The sequence below is a fragment of the Aquarana catesbeiana genome, linkage group LG05 (assembly GCF_042186555.1).
Source record: "Aquarana catesbeiana isolate 2022-GZ linkage group LG05, ASM4218655v1, whole genome shotgun sequence".
NCBI classification, from domain to species: Eukaryota; Metazoa; Chordata; class Amphibia; order Anura; family Ranidae; genus Aquarana; species Aquarana catesbeiana.
This window is the reverse complement of record NC_133328.1, coordinates 561801749-561820620: the sequence shown is the minus strand read 5'-3', so window position 1 is coordinate 561820620 and position 18872 is coordinate 561801749. Positions and strand designations below refer to the sequence as shown.

General features: G+C 44.7%; 1 protein-coding gene and 1 pseudogene across 1 annotated transcript in view; both read right to left on the bottom strand.

The window, feature by feature from the left end:
- Window positions 1-18872, bottom strand: part of DECR1 (2,4-dienoyl-CoA reductase 1) — a 156562-nt gene that overhangs the window by 86994 nt on the left and 50696 nt on the right. The window lies entirely within an intron of this gene.
- LOC141146375 (5S ribosomal RNA) lies at window positions 1321-1434 on the bottom strand (annotated as a pseudogene).

Here is an 18872-nt window from a genome sequence, read left to right as displayed (position 1 = left end):
CGTGCAATTATAAAGCATGACATGTTTGGTATCTATTTACTCGGCATAACATCATCTTTCACATTATATAAAAAAATTGGGGTAACTTTACTGTCTGGATTTTTTAAAATTCATGAAATTGTCCCTTTTCCCAAAAATTTGCGTTTAAAACACCGCTGCACAAATACCGTGTGATATAAAATATTGCAACAATCTCCATTTTATTCTCTAGATTCTCTGCTAAAAATAAATATTATATATATATATATATATATATATATATATATATATATATATATATATATATATATATATATATATATATATATATATATATATATATATATATATATATATATATGTTTGGGGGTTCTAAGTAATTTTCTAGCAAAAAATACAGATTTTAACTTGTAAACACCAAATTTCAAAAATAGGCTTAGTCATGAAGGGGATAATTATGGAGGCCGGCTCCCTTGCATTAACCAATGTAGAAACTGCCGAACCTGACAGCAAATTTAGCGTTTGTAAAGTAGGATGGAACACCAGACCTTGCGAGAGAAGGTCTGGCCGTGATGGTAGAGTCCATGGGTCCCCTACTGACATCTTTACGATCTCTGCATGCCAAGATTTCCTGGGCCTCGCTGGGGGCCACAAGAATCAACGACTTCTCTTCCTGCTTGATCCTGCGAAGAAGTCATGGACACAGGCAGAATAGGAGGGAATGCATAAATCAGTGAAAACCGATTCCACGGGAATAGCAAGGCATCTGTTCCACATTCTAGCAGATCCTTTGTTCTCGACACAAAGTTGTCGATTTCTTTGTTGAATCTGGACACAAAACAGATCTATGTCTGAGATCCCCAATTTTTGACATATTGACAGGAAGATATAGATGTGAAGGAACCATTCTCCTGGGAACAACTGCTGGCAACTCAAGTAGTCCTCCTGCCAATTTGCCGATAGGCAAAGTACATGGTTTTCTGCTCAAGACAGGATATGATTCACCTTTCACTGGGCCTCACAACTTCTTGTGCCCCCTTGGTGATTAATATAGGCCATTGCTGTGGCATTGTTGGATTGAATCCAGGCAGGACAATACCGTAAACTGAGCGTTCAGGCCCTCAGGACCAAGAGCTCTGCCTGAATTTCTAAAATATTAATGGGCAAGGCCATTTCTGATCTGGGCCACTTCTCTTGGACAGTTGCCTCTTCCAGGACTGTTCCCCAACCTAAAAAAAAAGGTTGGCATATGTTGTTACCATATCCCAGGTAATTGAAGGAAGGATTTCCCCCTTAGTAGATTTTTGGATATTAAGTATAAACTGAGGCTCTGGCGCACCCAGCCTACAGCACCTGTTATTTCCAGGTGGTCTCTCATCCGGATACTAACCAGGCCCAACCCTGCTTAGCCCCCAAGATCAGATCAGGCACTATCAGGGTGATTTGGCCGTAGGCTTTGGAGTCAGACACATTGGGAATGTAGAGCTTGAACCCTTTGTTCCAAGCCAAAAGGAAACAGTTTTGCAGCAGTCTTGAATGAAAGTGAGCATAAGATACGGCCTTGAATGAAGCCACCATCTTTCCCAACAACCTCATGTAAAGTTGAATAGAAGAAATTCATCTTGCTTCGACCACCTAAATCAGTTCCTTTATGGCGCTCATCTTTACCTGGGGTAAGAACACCCTTTCCTGGGTGTACCTATGATCGGACCCAAGTATTTTAGTCTTCTTCATGGTTTTAAAGAAGATTTCTTCTAGGTTGAGAATCCGACCTAGATATTACAGGTAGTTGAATGTGGTGACCATACTTTGGTCTAAGCGGGCTACCAACTGGTCTATCAAGAACAGATCGACTAGGTAAACCATAATCATTATACCTTGGGCCTTTAATCTAGCTAGAAGAGGGGCCAGAACTTGTAAACACTCAAGGTGCAGTAGGTGCAGGAGCTGGACCAGAAAGCAGAGCTAAACACCGAAAATGAAGATTTTCCACCTTGAAAAGTAGATATTACTAGTGAGTGAGGAAATAGGCATATGGAGGTATGCATCTTTCATGTCGATTGACGCCAAAAGTTCTCCTCCTTGTAGGATGGAGATAACTGATTGGATTGACTCCATATGAAAAAAAGAGTGGTTATATTCAGGAATTGAATTTAGATTTTTGTGATCCAGAATGTCCATTCGGATTTGGCACCGTGAAATAAAGAGGTTTGAATCAAACCCCAACCTCTGTTCTTACATGGGGACCCCCATGATCACTTTTTTCTTTCTCTGGATCCTTAGAAACGTTTGATGTGACAAAACCAGGGGACGGAAACTCTTGGAACTCCAGGTTGTACCCTGGAGCTATCGAGGAAGTCCCCCATTCATCTGGACACTCTTCCTGCCAGATCCTTGAGAACTGCAGAAGAATTCCCCCTATTCGATTGAACCTGACGGTGGAAACCGCCATGACTGCCTGGTGGCCGATGCCTCTGGCACAGGAGAAGGAGCTTTAAAATGAAAATACATTTACTCCTTTTCTTAAATGGCAAAAAGGGGCGCTTTGCACTGGAATTTCTTTGGATGTATTATCCAAAACATCCCCAAATAGCTGTTTCACCACAAAAAGGAAGACTAGCCAGGAGCTTCTTACAAGGCGCTTAGCGAAGGGCGCAAGGCTTGAAGGATAGAATCTGTCATAGTAACTATTGCAAACATAAAACTGCCTCCTGGGCCTGCTGAGCAGGATAACATTGAACACCTGTTTAAACTGGTCTCTCAATGATTAAGCAATTACTGTCAGCGCAGGCTGAGACACTTAATCTGTGACCCCTCCATGGTCACCTATTGCTAAATACTATAGGGGTGGGATATTGTATGCTAATTGATTACAGTCACTAAGAAAAACTAACAAAAATGCAGTTTTACAATAAAATCAGTATTAAACATATCTAAAAGTAACTGTTAATACTTGTAAAAGCCATCTGAACAAAATGAAGGTTAGGGTCAATTATTTTTGACTACACCATATTAATGCACAAAAAATACACATTTGATGTTTTAGGAGCTGTAAAACAGTTACTTTATACATATATTCTAATTTGAATTGCTCTTCTGAAACTTTTTTTTTTTTAGTCATGTGACTGGCACAGCACCAATCAGGGCTGGCCAGACACAGACTCCTACTGCAGAGATACAAAAAGTGAGCCGCTACCCTCATTTATAACTGGCCTATACAGTAAGGAGCACTGGAGGGCACACATGACAACAAAATCACCAAGTATAAATCCAAGGAAAATACCAAAGCTCTACTTACCGACCATCCGAATGCATGTGCTCCCACTGTGGAGTGTCTTATAAAGGTAGACGTAGGGACCACAGGTAACAGGGTGCCTTGCCAGGGCACGTGGCTTACGCATGCATTTGCAAATGCATGTAGACTAAACCCCTGTCTTTAATGCATACTGTTAGACGGGTTCATTTGGTTCTCTCTGATGGTTGGTAAGTAGAGCTTGGTATTTTCCTTGGATTTATCTCTTGGTTGTTTTTGTTATCCTACTGCAGAGAGCATACATCAGCAGGTAATAGAAGCTCCTCCCAAAGATCTCTCCCTGAAGGTACCAAAGAACATGGAAAGATCATGTGTGACCACACAACAGCGCTGCAGGAATAAGGTACGTGAAGATGAAAATAAAGTGGCATGATATACATGATTTATGTGAAGAATGGCAGTTAGCACTTCTGTTTAATGCAGTAGAGCTCAACTTGATGCTTGGTAATGGCAGATGAGAGTAGAATGATGCCCTTACTGATATGGTAAGGATCCTTCACTGTCCAGTTAGCAGGCTAGGAACTCATCAATTAATAAACCTGGCCATTTAGTCCAGCAGGGACCAGCTAAATGATGATCAGTGCATGTGGCCTTCCTGCCTCAATGGAAGTCGATAACTGGAAAGTCTTTTCCTAGGTTAAAAATGTCGCAATAGGCTCCCAACAGTGTTTTACATTAGTGCTAAGAGATGCTTTTGTTTGTTCCTACTCCAAATTCCAAAGTGGTTTTGAAATGCTGACATATGATGGCAGGTCCATTTTTAAGACACTTGGACAAATTAGGCTCATCTTCTCCCTTTCAGTTAATTTGCTGTTTTATTGTACATGTGTTTTAATCTAGCCTATATACCGATCTATTCTGTCCTAAAATTTAACCCCCATTCCTTAGTATCTTGGAAGCATAATGAACACCCTCAGCATCCCCATCCTGACACAGAAAAAAAATTTCATCAGTTTCTACTAAATTGTTAAGCTTTAGGCAGATTAGTATCTTCAACATACAAATTCACACTAAACTCAATTAGTACATAATACACTTCATAAGAAATGTCTAGAATGAGTTTGACATCCCTGTGGAAAGAGGATACATTTTTAGCGTTAATAATTTAAGGAAAAGCCTAGGGGAACTCCATTAGATTTGCTGCCTAATATAGTCCAGTGCCTGTTGTGACCCATTTACAAAACTTAATGGCACACTACAAAACCTCATAAAATATCTATAAATTATAATCTGCTCACATCATTTTCAGTGAAGGTACGCAACTGCACATTTCCTGTCCATAAGATTGTCTTTGTTGTAAAATTGTGTAAACAGTCTACTAATGAAATAACAACGATTGGCTATTTAATTGGATACATTAGAAAAACCAACAGCACTCTACAAATGTGAAAGTGCCTCAATACAACTGGTATGCCCAATCAAAATAATGTGATTTGTACACAGAAATGCTTCAATAGGATAATCACCACACTGTGTAGCACACATGCCAAGGTGCCTGCCCTGTGCTTATTTGCAACCCTGATCCACAGTTATAGCTCTTCTAAATTAAAAAAAAAAAAAAAAAACAAACACACACACACCTTACTTCCTGAACAGTGAAACCTGCAACTCCATGAAGCCAACCCCCTCCCCAGAGACTGTCCATTCTGACACCATGTACTGCATTGTGGGGGACGGGGGTTTCACGCGCTCCTCTATGCCAGAAAGCACCATGTTTTACCAAGGTCAGAATGGCAGGGAGGCATTTCGAAAGTTAGAGCAGGCATCTTTGGGTGCCTTCTGCAAAGTATGCTGGGTGTTTGCAAACACAAAACCATGCGTATCAGGATCAATGATCTTATAAAGCTGCCTTTAAGGACCTAAGAATTTGTGTTCAATGACATGCAGTGAGCTGCAATTTAGGAAAAAAAAAGAGAGAAGATCCATTTAACTGACTTCTGGAAAACTGTGCACAAAAAAAAATATAGCCTCCAGATCTCCTTAAATTCTATGCATCAAGATAAAAAAACCTTCCGCATGTAGCAGCCCCCCAGTTACCTACCTGAGCCCCTTCTCTCTCCAGCGATGTCCATTATCCCCTTGGCAAGCCAATACACTCTTTGTGATTGGCTGAGACAGAGCAGCAGCGCCATTGGCTCCCATGGCTGTCAAAGTCTGTCAGCCAAATCAGGAGAGAGAGGGGGCGGGGCCAGGTCGGGGCTCGGTGTCTGAATACACAGAGTTCTGACTCTGCTTGGGTGCCCCCTGTAGCAAGTTGCTGGCTGAGGGGCACTCAAAAGGAGGGAGGGGCTAGGAGCAGCAAAGAGGGACCAGAGAAGAGGAGGATCAGGGTTGCTCTGTGCAAATCTAACTGCACAGAGGAGGGAAGTATAACATAACATGTTTGTTTTTTTAAACAACACACACCATGAGCCTTTACAATAACTTTAAAGCGGAGTTCCACCCTAAAGTGGAACTTCCGCTCATCGGATTCCTCCCCCCCCTCCGGTGTCACAATTGGCACCTTTCAGGGGGGAGGGGGGTGCAGATACCTGTATAATACAGGTATCTGCACCCACTTCCAGGTATAGCTAGCTGCAGCTAGCCGCAGACTCCCCGCCCACCCCCGTTGTGTTGTGGGAAATACACAGTTCCTACAACACAACGGGGACCAGTGTAGACGCTCAGCGCGACTCGCGCATGCGCAGTAGGGAACCGGGCAGTGAAGCCGCAACGCTTCACTTCCCGATTCCCTCAGTGAGAATGGCGGCGGCGGCGGCAGCACCCGAGGATAGAGGGACGGTTTGGTCTCGGGTGCCGACATCGCTGGACCCCAGGACAGGTAAGTGTCCTTATTTTAAAAGTCAGCAGCTGCAGTATTTGCAGCTGCTGACATCTAAAAAAAAAATTTTTCGCGAAACTCCGCTTTACAGTTACAGCAAAAATGTAAATGTTCCCCATTCACACTGCAACACCTATTCATTCATTAAAAAAAAAAAAAAAGGAAGAAGAATACAAGGACGCTCTCCTGTGTTTAGTATACAATATGACAAGTCGCTCAAGCAGCACCCGGAAGATAAAGCTGGCCATGTGTAGCAGAGGCTACTACAGTGAATTTCTGCATCCCCCAGTAGCCCTCTGGATGGGAGATAAGAAAAGGAAGATGTAACCAAGCTGGCTTTCAAAGGGAAAAAAAAAAAAAAAGATAAATAGTAGATTCCTGGAGTTCTGCTTATACCATAAAAGATATAACAGATTTAACAAACATTTTCAAAAAGTAGAGAGTTTACAGATCTTCTAATTAACTGCAACTAAATATAACATATTGACAAAAGGACCCATCTTAAAACAATAGACTTGTAATTAGTCCATGCATTTGGTATTAGTGGACAAAGGAGGTAATGCACGAGAACCTTTAAATAAATATTCAGCCATATTTATCACAAGTCACAACATATAATTGCAGTCCTTGAAACTGGACTTGTATCAATTTAGCCATTATCTAAAGTGAAAAGTTCTCAACTGGGGTTCTATCACAAATCAACATTGTGGCAGATGTATACCGCCCAATGTTGTTTCCAATGTTGTTCTCAATGCGTGCCAACAGTCAATACTGTCAGTGTGCATTGATACTCAATGCCTCCTCAGTAGTTCAAGTTTCTGTGAACTCAGAAGCAGAGAGCGGGAGGTGAAGGGGGACATCCTATTTAAGCGCTGATCACAAACTGTGGGAGGGAACACAGAACGTGAGCCCATGGCTGGATAAGGTGGCGAGATCCCCTGATAATTCTGTGTATGGTAGCTGTGTGATACGGAGTGTGGGGGGCAGAGAGCCGGAACACTGTGTGTAAGGTAGCAGTGAATACAGACTGGGGGTTCAGCAGAGAGGAAGCACATGGCTAAAGCAGGAGGTGACATACAGTGTATGGCAGTAGTGATGCAGACTACTGCTATACAGGTGGATGAGAGTGAATGTAGGAGGTGAGATCCTAATAGCTTTATGTTATGCCATACTATGATCTCACCTCCTGCTACATTCACTTTCATCCAGCCACGTGCCCCTGCACTCTGCTCACCCTCTTTGCAGTCTGCATTCAGCATTGTCGTACACACAATGTCACCTCCTGCTACGTTCATCCACGTGCTCCCAACTCTGCTTCCTTCTTGCACAGTGTGCATTCACCGCTGCCATACACATGATGTCACCTCCTGATCCAGCCATGTGTTCCCGCTCTCTGAACTCCTCTCAATGCTGCCCTAAATTCACAGGAGCCGCAAATACAGAGGAGGCATCAGGTATCAATGCAAACTGTGAGTGTATATTGAAAACATTGGGCGGATATTCATCCGCCACAATATTGGATTTGCGGTGGAACCCTATTTGAGAGACCCTGTGTGTTATGGATTTGCAGAGCAGTGCAGGGAAGCATCTTGTTAATCACTGCATTGTTACCCACCGGTCCTCCTCTTCTGTCTGTCCCAGGCTCTTGTATGTGTTATCACCTGGGATGGACAAGAGGAGAGCTAGCGGGGTATTAAGGGGAAAGGGCATGTTACAGCAGCAGCTTTCCTAGACTGCTCTGCATTGGTTTGTGAGATGTTCTTATATCTACAGCTCGCTGATCAGATACGATTGTCCCAAGAGCTGTAGATCTAAAAATGTTTTTTTCAGGGATTCCCCAGGATTTCAAACTTTTTGCCAAGGATTTCTCCAATGTACAAAATGTTGACAAACACGGACTAAAACATTTAAAAATTGCTGGTTACCTCTTTAAGTGCTTTTTACTTGACTACAAATCCCAACATGCTTTCCCTGCTTTGTGATAGGCTCTGGAGGAATGTTCACCATAATTAACCCTGTCTGCGCTGCGAGCAGTTCTTCATTATCAGGAGAAAACTAGATTCGAACACCGTCTGTCCTAACAAAGGGTTAAATATTTAGAGATCGCCTTTCCTGCATTGTATGTTAAATGAGGGGTTGTGTGGGGGCAAAGACAACCGACACTGTCCAGAAATGTTTTAAATCAGCCAGGACAACTTCCCCTTAAAACCCCCCAAAAAAAAAAAAAAAAAAAAAAAAAAAAAAAAGTATTTTTTCGTCATACTTACCTGTAAAATCCTTTTCTTTGAGTACATCATGGGACACAAAGTCAGGCTAATATTCATTATTTGCTGGGTTAAACTCCATCTCCAGGTGAATGGACACTGGTAGACCAAAGGTCTTTGGACAGAAGTGATCTCTATATAACTCCTCCCATACAGCAAGCACTGAATCCTCAAAAAAAAGAGGGGAGGGATCTCTGTGTCCCATGATGTACTCAAAGAAAAGGATTTTACAGATAAGCATGACAAAAAAATACTATTTTCTTTTTCATACATCATGGGACATGAGTCAGGCTAATATTCATTACCCGCTGAGATGTCTCAGAGCAATAGCCTTGAGTGGAGGAAGACACCCTGCCAAACAATAGCCATCAGAACTTATAGGGCAGCCCACGAGTACACTACGGCCAAAAGCCAAATCCTTGGCTGCTCGAACATCCACATGATAAAATTTTGTGAACGTATTCACTGAAGACCAGGTAGCAGCCTTACAAATCTGAGCCACAGATACCCAATGGTGAAAAGCCCAGGAGGTTCCTACACCCAATAGAATGAGCTCTCACCCTAAAGGGAGGAGCTTTAGGTTTCAGACCATAGGCCTGAATGATCAGTTGTCGGACTGGAAGAAAGAAAAAAGAAGGCAAAATGTCCTGAATTAAATAAAAGGCCGACACCACTTTTGGCAAAAAGGATGGAACAGGTCGTAACGCGACCCTGTCGTGGTGAATGATCAAGTATGGTTCCCTGCACGAAAGGGCCTCCGACACCCTTCTAGCCGAGGTGATGGCCATCAGGAAGGCAAGCTTGCGTGACAGCAAGTCTAATGGAACTTCCTTGATAGGCTCAAATGGTTGTTTCTGTAACACAGACAGCCACCAAGTTAAAGTCCCAAGGATACATAGGTGACCTAATGGGGGGAAGCAAGCGAGTTGCCCCTGTATAAAAAGGTTTGAATCAGTGAATGGGAGGCTAAAGGCCTTTAGCAGAATACTGATAGGGCCGAAATGTGACCTCTGATTGTACTCAAAGCCAAATTCTCTCAATTACGTATTTCCGAGGATGCCATTTTTTGGCTTCACAGCAAGCAATATAAAAGTCTTCCAGACCTTAATGATAGATCTTCCTAGACAGCTTTTCTAGCATTCACTAGAGTAGACACCACTGGTCCCAAGATGCCACGTCTTTTAACACCCTGGCTTCAATAGCCATGCCGTAAAATTTAGAGACACTAAATTGGGGTGGAATATAGGACCTTGAGACAGTAGACTGGGGGCGACTGTGAAGTGTCCATGGCCCGTCTATTGTCAGTCTCACAATCTCTGGGAACCAGGGCCAGGCTGGTGTCACCAGAACGACTGGAACCCCTTCTCTGAATCCTGAAGAACAAATGTGGAAGGAGAGGGATCGGAGAGAAAGCAGGGAGTACTGGCTCCATGGAACTACCAGAGCATCTGCGCCAATTGCCAGAGGATTGTTCGAGACACAAACTGCTGCAGTTTGTTGTTGAACCTGGGATGCCAGTAGGTCGACCTCTGGCCATCCCCAACGTTGGAAAACTTCCTGGAACACCTCTGGGTGTAGGGACCATTCCCCCGGGAATATCTGCTGGCGGCTGAGATAATCTGCCTTCCAGTTCTCTATGGACTACCGACAGAATCGCACATGTTCCTCTGCCCAGGCTAGTAAGTGGTTAACCTCCTTTAGAGCTGAATTACTCCTGGTACCACCTTGGTGGTTTATATAGGCCACTGCAGTGGCATTGTCGGACTGAACCCTAATAGGGCAGGTCCTGGAGCTCCACCATCCAGGACCATAGGGCCAGACGTACTGCCTATAATTCCAGGAAGTTGATGAGCAGGATCTGTTCTGTCCCTGACCATTTCCCCTGAGCTGTGAGCCCTTCTAGGGTTGCCCCCTAGCCTGAGAGACTGGCATTTGTAGGTCAGTACTCTCCAAGTTACCGGGAGAAATGATTTTCCCTTTCGCAGGTACTGATCCTGCAACTACCAGGTTAGGCTTAAGCGTGCCCAAGGAGATAAGCACATAGGATAATCCAGGGCTTGTCCTCTTCTGTTCCAAGCCAAGAAGATGTCTTGTTGTAAAGGCCTGAATGGAACTGGATACCATCCTCCCTAGAAGACTCATACAGAGCCAAATGGAGGGCTGCCTGGTGCCCCTTATCTGACGCACCTGAACCTTCAGGGCACAGATCCTTACAGGTGGCAGAATACTCTTGCTTGAACCGTATGTAGGATCAGACCTAAATACTTTAGACTTTGAGTTGGTTTCAAGGCTGACTTTTCGGTTATGATCCAGCCTATTTTCAAATACCGCACTGTGCATATTATGCTCTGTTCTAGAGCCTGTAATGAGTGATCTCTGAGCAGGAGGTTGTCTAAATACCCGAGCACCGGGATTCCTTGGGCCCTTAAAAGACCCAGTACTGGTGCTAGGACCTATGTGAACACCCGGGAGCTGTAGCAAGCCCAAAAGGGTAGAGCCACAAGCTGAAAATTACGTTCATCTACTGCAAAACGTAGGAACCTCTGATGAGGCTCAAAGATAGGTATGTGCAGAATACGCGTCTTTTATATAGACGGAGGCAAGAAAGTCTCCCCTTTGGAGTGAGGCTACTACTGAGCGGAAAGACTCCACTCGAAAGGACTGTATCAGTAGATACTTGTTCAGGGATCTTAGGTCCAAAAACGGGCCTTGTGTCCCTGTTTGGTTTTTGAACCATAAACAGGTTTGAGTAAAACCCTGCGCCCTTTTCGGATACAGGAACCTCTACAATAACTCCTTGATGCACTAGATGATGTAGTGCCTGAAGCAATAAGTTTCTTTTTGATGGATCCGAGGGAACGCTGGATCTTAAAAACCTCTGAGGGGGAACCCCCTGCAACTCCAGCTTGTAACCGGTGGGGTGACCCACTCATCCTAAATGATTGTTCTCCAAATGTTCTCAAAATGCAGCAGTCTTCCCCCACTCGATGGAGTGGGGGCGTCCCCTCTAAAGAAGGGCTTGGTGCTGGGTTTAGAAGAGCTTTGGACCCAGGGCTTCTTCTGGCCCTGTGGCTTTCCCCTGGCCCTGTTGGCGGCGTAAGTGCCTTGACGCTGAGACATTTGGGGAAGCAGTCCCTGAGGTTTTAAACAAGGGACGTCTGGTGCTTTTCTTCACAGGAAGTAGAAAACTCTTCCCTCCGGAAATTTTTTGGATATATTTGTCCAAATGTTTACCAAATAAACGTTCCCCATGAAAAGGGAAACCTGCCAATAACTTTTTTTACAAGGAAGCTCAGCTGACCAGTTCTTAAGCCACAAAAGTCTGCACATATGTACAGACATGAGAGTCAAAAGGAGAAACCTGCTGTATTGAATCCTTTTAAAGGCGTCAACAGCAAAACACAGTGCTCGAGGAATATCTGTCTTACTTTTAGGCAGATCATCCTCCTGGTTAGGCCTAACAGGCCTTTTGCTCTGATCCTTTATGGCCTGGCAGATACCAATTGCTGCAACAGCTGGCTGAATGGCTGAACTGGTCAAAAAAATGAAGCCTTTAATAATGACTCCAATTTCTTGTCAACAGGGTCTTTCAAGCTGCATCTACGGCTGGCATGCTCCATTTTTTTTTACAAACTTTTCATCCATGAGATATAAAAGGGAAAACCTCTTGGGAGGAACAAAAATCCTGTCAGGATGTTCCCAATCAGCATACACTGCCTGTTCCAACAAGGGGTGAAGGGGTGAAGGGGGAAAGCCTGTGCGGCCTGAAGAGGCCTCAGGGATCCCAAAGAGGACCAGGGGTGCTCAGTCACCTCTGCAAGTGGCAACTTAAAAAGGCAGAGCGAACCATTTCGGAGTCAGGATCAAAAGCCTTTGCGACTGAGGCAGACATCAACTGGATATCTTCTCGAGTCTGCTTCCCAGCAAATTGAACATCTGCCAGGCCCTCCACAGAATCCTGAGCTTTAAGCTCTTCCCCAGCCTCAACCCATTCCTGCTCCAGACTACGGGGCTCCGGGGAGGGGGATCTGTCACGCTTCTTGTCACCTTGTGAGATGGAGGCAATCATGCCAGCAATCCTGTGCTCTAACCTGGCTAGGGGAGACACAGGAAGCGCCACCTGAGTGTAGTATGTTAAGTACAATTTATTAGCATGGTAAGTAATACACTTACAGGTAACAAGATAAAAACAGGCTCATCTGTATGGGGATATGGTGTAGATGTAGTCCGGCATCTGAGACGAGCGTCCACGGGTATGGTAGATGTTAGGGGAGCTGCAATCCATCCTGTGGCCACCAGGAAGTCGGCCTGGGCCGGCATGGAACACAGGGAGATGACGTCACCAGAAGCAGAGAAACATTGAGGGAAGAACGGCTGGATAAACAAGACTACGCGCTCGCAGCATCAGCTCCTTCTACAGGCCTAACAAGATATTGCTGGTATAATCAGCAGACAGCTAAAAACAATATGGATCGGCAAGACACTGAACAGTTGATTCATCCAAGGATATTTTAAAAGACACAATAAATTTGAACAAATTGTGTGTGAGAACTTAATGTCCATATCAATAAATGTGAAGGGGAAGGGGGGTGGGGCCTGAAGAGTTTTTTTTTTAATAAACTCTTCAGGCCCCACCCCTCTTCCCCTTCACATTCATTGATATGGATATTAAGTTCTCACACACAATTTGTTCATTCAAATTTGTCTTTTAAAAAATCCTTGGATGAATCAACTGTTCAGTGTCTGGCCGATCCATATTGTTTTTAGCTGGTGATTGCTGGGTGTGCTGGAGCTTGTCCCACGACCGGCTCAAACACATAAATAGCATTATACCAGCACTATCTTGTTAAGCCTGTAGAAGGAGCTGATGCTCCGAGCGCATAGCCTTGTTTACCCAGGCATTCTTCCCTCGATGTTTCTCTGCTTCCAGTGACGTCATCTCCCTGCATTACACGTCGGCCCAGGCTGACTTCCTGGTGGCCACAGGACGGATTGCGGCTCCCCTAACATCTACCATACCCGTGGACACTCATCTCTGATGCCGGACTTCATCTACACCATATTCCCATACAGATGAGCCTGTTTTTTTATCTTGTTTCCTGTAAGTGCATTACTTACCATGTTAATAAATTTGTTTACAGAGCTGGCTTTTCTCTGAGGACAGCTGCAGCCTGCCACCCCACTCTAAGAACTGTTGCTTTTTATGGACTGATGAGCTTTTATTGTTCATATACTGCCTGCTGTATTTCTACATGTACACAAGTGTTTGCGCTTACAGTTTTTTCTTTGTCCTCTAACCTGGCTAGGGCCGAGGACAATTCATCCTTGGTGATAAAGGATGAAGCAGCAGCGTTGACTGTAGGCACAATACCAGATAGGTGCAGCGGCTCAGATTGCCCGGAAGCCTCTTCCTTCAGGAGATACAACACTAGGGATACGACTAGGCTCATCAGGAACTACTGACGACATAGGTGTGCCCTTCCCTGTAGTGTTAGTCCCACTCCTCTTTTTTTAAGACATTTACCAGCCACAAAGAGTACTTGGGTGTAGTAATAAATCACCTCAAAAAGAAGACCTTTTAATAGGGCTCACCAAGCCCCTATGTAACAATCCTGCTAAGCACCTTTAGCCTGCCAAGCAACACTTGGTGACTCACGTGACCCAGGTAAGGAAAAATGAACCGCCGAAAGAGTCTGTTCAGAGCCTGCTCTGTGTCCCACAGCTGCCTTCTGGAAGCACTGAATGCTTGGCCTACACTGCTTAAATAAGCTGGGTGTGCACCGGAATGTTCTGTGCGTGCGCACGCACAGTCCCAAACGGCCGTGGCTGTATTCGCGTATGAAGCGAATTTTCACGCGCCCAGATAAAGGCCACTGTGCATGTGCTGCGAAGCTGCGTGCGCCATGGCCGCCAAACAAACTGCTAAGTCCAGCGCCGCTTTTGCGAATGCACGTGCGCCATGGCCGCCAAACAATTGCTGAGCACAGCGGCACTCTAGACACAAGCAAAAAAAAAAAAAAAAAAGTACACTTTGCAAACACCCAGAGCTGGACCAAAACTCCCCCCTATGGTCACCGCACACAGGTGTCCAGCTTCTAGCTAGCTTGACTGATTGTTACCATCACTGGGTTACTCCACAATAATAAGTAAAGGGGTTTCACTTACCCATCCAGGCGCAGGGCAGATTAGAAACGAAGAGCCCAAATTTCACCCATCACGGTGGGTTCCCGTCACTTGAGGACCTTCAAGGACTGTGTACCCTTTTCATGTTTAGGGTCCACTCCTTTGAACCTGTATAGCACCCTGCAGGAATGCCTTAGGGCTGTGCCGCATTACAGGCAAAGCCTCGCAGGATCTTGAGTCTTCTTTGCGAGGCTCGGGTACCATTTATCTAAGCATATAAAGCCTGTGTTAAATGGATCAGATCGGTCAATCCCTTGATTTGTTTGTGTGACTAGAGATCTGGAGCTCAGAGAGCTCAAACAAACCGTGCCATCCACCATGCAGACACTGGGTAAAAAACGGAAGCACTTCCTGTATGGGGGGGGGGGTTAATATATGTGGGCGCCACGGTGGTGTAGTGGGTAGCACTTTCGCCTAGCAGTAAGAAGGGTCGCTGGTTCGAATCCCAACCATGACACTACCTGCCTGGAGTTTGCATGTTCTCCCTGTGCCTGCGTGGGTTTTCTCCAGGTACTCTGGTTTCCTCCCACACTCCAAAAACATGCTGGTAGGTTAATTGGATCCTGTCTAAATTGTCCCTAGTATGTATGGATGTGAGTTAGGGACCTTAGATTGTAAGCTCCTTGAGGCTAGGGACTGATGTGAATGTACAATGTATATGTAAAGCACTGCGTAAATTGACGGCACTATACAAGTACCTGAAATAAATAAAAAAAATTAAAATATAGGGGATCACTTCCTGTCTAAAGACCTTTGGTCTACCAGTGTCCATTCAACTGGAGATGGAGCAGGTAATGAATAGTAGCCGGATTCTGTGTCCCATGATGTATGAAAAAGAAAAACAAACCCCACACCTTTTCTAACTATGTTGTATGAATGGGAACACATACAGTGGAGTCTTCTAAAATTTGACTACAAAAGTGTATAGTATGCTTTAAGTTAAACAAACAAAAAAAAAAATAAAACTTTTAAAACTGCTTAGAGACTTTCCTCAGGCATTATACAATACACAATACCGAACATGGTGTGCAAACGGTTTAACAGTCCTGCATGGCAGTTCACAAACAGGTTGTCTGATATTAACAGGTATATCAGTTCTCTGGGTGTTTTGTTTAGTGTCACAGAGACAGGTGATCTGCAGCGATTAGGAAAATCATGGATTTGCAAGGAAAATGATTTGGAATCCAATTGTCTTGTTTACTTGGTTCAGTGGACTAGAACAAACATTCTCAAAAACTGGGATAATGCTAAAAACTAAAGCTCTGGGTAAAAGCCAAACTCCATCAGCAGAATGCTATGACGACATATAAAGGATTTCCAATTTGGTTTGCATAACCTCACTTGTCCCTCATTCACATCCATTCCCAACCACTGAAGCGTAAAATGGCCTGCACAATGTAGTCATTAATAGGCCTTAAAAATATCAGCTTTAAAATGATTTATGTTGGAGGTGTTGCCCCACACCGCACTACCATGAGTTACACTGCACCACATTGCCAGATGCAGCAGGTACTGTTTTAGATCCACGGAGGTGCTTTTGGCAATCCAATAAAATAAATGGTCTGCTTTTCACATTAACATGCATGCATTAAATGCACTTAAAACAGATAACTCTGATGTCATTGGATATTTAGGCTAACCTGCTGCTGGAGTAGATTTTTTTTTTTTCTTTTTCAGGGGGGGGGGGGGGGGGGGGGGGGGAGGTCGGCTAAACTTATTTAGGGCCCATTAACACTGGTCTGTTTTGGTGCATACTAAAAAGTGTGTCGCTATAAGGCAGCTTTTTAATTTCCGTGGGTTGCCAATATACCCAAAAACAGATATGCAGCACACCACAATATATGGCAGCGTGTTGGAGGTGAACTGCCAAAGTGCGCTGGAGTGCCATTGAAAAAAACGGCTATGTATGGCACATGTATTGAGACTTTAAAGGTTGCCAATTTCCCTACAGTCATTCAGTTATAGTAAGTGGCGAGTCATACTTTTCATTTTGCGTAGGGTAAGGCCCCTTTCACAGAGGCTTTCCGATCGGGTCCGCCTGTCAGTTTTTCAGGCGGACCTGATCCAACGCTCCATTCACATCTATAGAGCGGTGGATGTCAGCAGTGACATGTCCGCTGACATTTGTCACTAGCCAATCCAATCAGGTCCGTGAAATCAGATGAAAAACAGACAGGCGGTCCGTTTTCATCCGATCTCCATAGAGGACAGCAGGGCTTTGACAGGTCCATCTCCGCACAGTGAGCGGAGACAGACCTGTCATTCACCTGCTCAGCGGCGCACGTGTGAAAGGGGCCTAAGATAGTTTTATAACCAGGTCAGGTTTTTGTTGCCATCTGTGTCCCATTGGGAGATTCCCCCTTTGCTTCCTGTCCAGTAGCCCAAACAGAAAGGGAGGGGAAATCCCTCCAAAATGAGGGAATCCTGATGCGTCAACATTGGAAGATATCCCCTGTATAAGGCTGGGTTCACACTATTGCGAGCTGGATGCGGATTTCGCCACATCCAATTCGCATAGCAGGAGATTGTGACCAGCTCTCCATGGAGCTGGTTCACACATCTCCGCAGTTGCTCTGGTGGGAATTACACAAGACTCCTGTGCGTCTTTTGGTCCGTTTCAGGTCCGAATTCGAAATTGGACCTGAAATGGTTAAAGAAGTTGCACCAGACTCCTGCTGTGAGCCGGAGTATGCTGCTGTGTGAATCCAGCCTTAGTGTTCTGATGTCAATGATTAGAGAGAGAGAGGGACACAGTCACAGAGAGAAAAAGCAAGAGAACATAGAAGAGAACAAAGAAGAGAGGAGAGAATAATATTATCCTTAATGGGGGCACAGACCACAATAAAAATTGGCAGGTGTTCTAATACATCTCCACTCTATCCAAAGCTAACAAAAAATAAATAAATAAAAACACATAAAGAAGTTTCTTCTTTCAGCCAGCTGGCTTAACGAAAAAAAAAAAAAAAAAGGAAGATTTGTCCATCCACACAAATGAGGTGGATGGTAGATAGAGGAATCCCTTCCCTCCACCCAAGACATTGTATTCTGACAGCGACTGTAGCCCATTGTATGCAGCCGGTGATTAAGAAAACATTTCCAACATTCACTTTTTACAGACATCAACAACTGACTTCTGTCATCTTCAGTCCCTGCTGAACCGGCCGAAATTAAATCTCCCTATGGCCAGCTTTACTAAGCAGTAGAAAGGAAAAATGAGCAGAACAATCCAAAAGTTACTAATGGAAGTGACAATGTTGAGGGCATGCAGCCTGGTACGATTCAGGAGGGGGGGGGGGGGGCGCTAGCTCGTCCCCACCCCCTTTCCTGACCGGCCGGGCTGCGTGCTCGGATAAGGGTCTGGTATGGATTTTGGGGGGACCCCCATGCCGTTTTTTTCGGCGTAGGGGGTTCCCCTTAAAATCCATACCAGACCCAAGGGCCTGGTATGCTCTTGGAGGGGGAACCCATGCCGGTCTTTTTTAAAATCTGGCGTGGAGTACCCTCTCAAGATCATCTGAGCACAAGTCGCATGCCGAAGTCGGATCATGCAAGACGGCGATCAGACTTTGATCCGAATTCAATGATAGTCAATGGGCTGAAGTAGGATCAAAGTTGGACCAAAGTAGCACAGGGAGCATTTCTAAAGTCGGAACGACTTGTGTCGGACCAGTTAGGACGGCTCCCATAGGGAAACATTGAATTTCACATGTCATGCGACATGAGCTCCTAATGTCGGAGCGTTTGTGGGACCAGTGTGAACCCAGCCTTAGAGTCTTATGCCTCGTACACATAATCGGACTTTCCGACAACAAAACCGTGGAATTTTGTTCGAAGGTTGTTGGCTCCAAATTGTCTTGCATACACACGGTCACACAAATATTGGCCAACAATTACAAACGTGGGAACATGGTGACGTACGACGAGCCGAGAAAAAGGAAGTTCAATAGCCAGTGTGCCACCCTTTGGGCTCCTTCTGCTTGATTCCGAGCATGCGTGAACTTTTGTGCGACGGACTTGTGTACACACGATCGGAAAGTCAGACAACAAAGTTTTGATGGCGAAAAATTTGAGAACCTGCTAGCCAACATTTGTTGGCGGAAAGTCTGACAACAAATGTTTGATGGAGCATACACACGGTCGGACTTTCAGCCAACAAGCTCACATCCAACATTTCCCGTCGGAAAATCCGACCGTGTGTATGCAGCATTAGACTTTGAGGCGCCTGTCCCCTTTTCTTTTTTGCCTACACTACAGTGTTAACTTAAGAGTCTGCTTCAACACTAAATAAGTTCTTCACCACAAAAATTGTTAA